Source organism: Belonocnema kinseyi, chromosome 5 (genome assembly GCF_010883055.1).
Source record: "Belonocnema kinseyi isolate 2016_QV_RU_SX_M_011 chromosome 5, B_treatae_v1, whole genome shotgun sequence".
Lineage (NCBI taxonomy): Eukaryota > Metazoa > Arthropoda > Insecta > Hymenoptera > Cynipidae > Belonocnema > Belonocnema kinseyi.
The window spans coordinates 18,467,696-18,468,404 of NC_046661.1; positions in this window are offsets into that span (position 1 = coordinate 18,467,696).

The following is a 709-nucleotide window of genomic DNA, read 5'->3' on the forward strand; positions in this document are numbered from 1 at the left end:
ATACGCCAATTAGCACAAATGGTAAGTTCCGACAGTGCCTACAAGTGTGCCTACTGGCCGCTAGATGTCAATACCGGTTTCATATGTATACACCTGGTATTTATTTTCAATCGCCCGGAAGGACGTGTTCGTCTTATTTTTTGTGAAAATCGAGATATTTTTATACATTTTTCTGTTGGAAAACAAGTGACAGAAAGCAGGAGGGGGCCTTTTTTGTTTTATTGTCGACCGCTGGTGCTATTCTTCGACTCCTGGTTCTGAATGCTTGGATGGGACCTGGCCACGGACCGAAGAATGGGACCAGCGGTCGGCATTAAAAAAACGCCCCCCCCCCCCCTGTTTTCTGTCACTTGTTTTCCAACAAAAAAAAATGTCTAACAATATCGCGATTTTCACAAAAAATAAGACTAAGACATCCTTATGGTTGATTGAAAATAAATACGGAGCCTATCCATTACAGTTTGCAGTTTGAATCGCTTGAATATCTGTATTAGAACTGAAGATTATATAGTTGCACATTTTTGTACTTTTAAGCAACAATTTTAATTATTTTTTTTTTTTATTTCACAACTATAACTGGTTCAAAACAGTTTTCCTCATACTCGTGCATTTTTTCAAATTTTTCCCATCGCCCCTTGCATAAGAAATAATGCTCTAAGCTTTATTGTTCTTAAATGCACCCGAAAATCCTTACTTTTTTTACATTTTT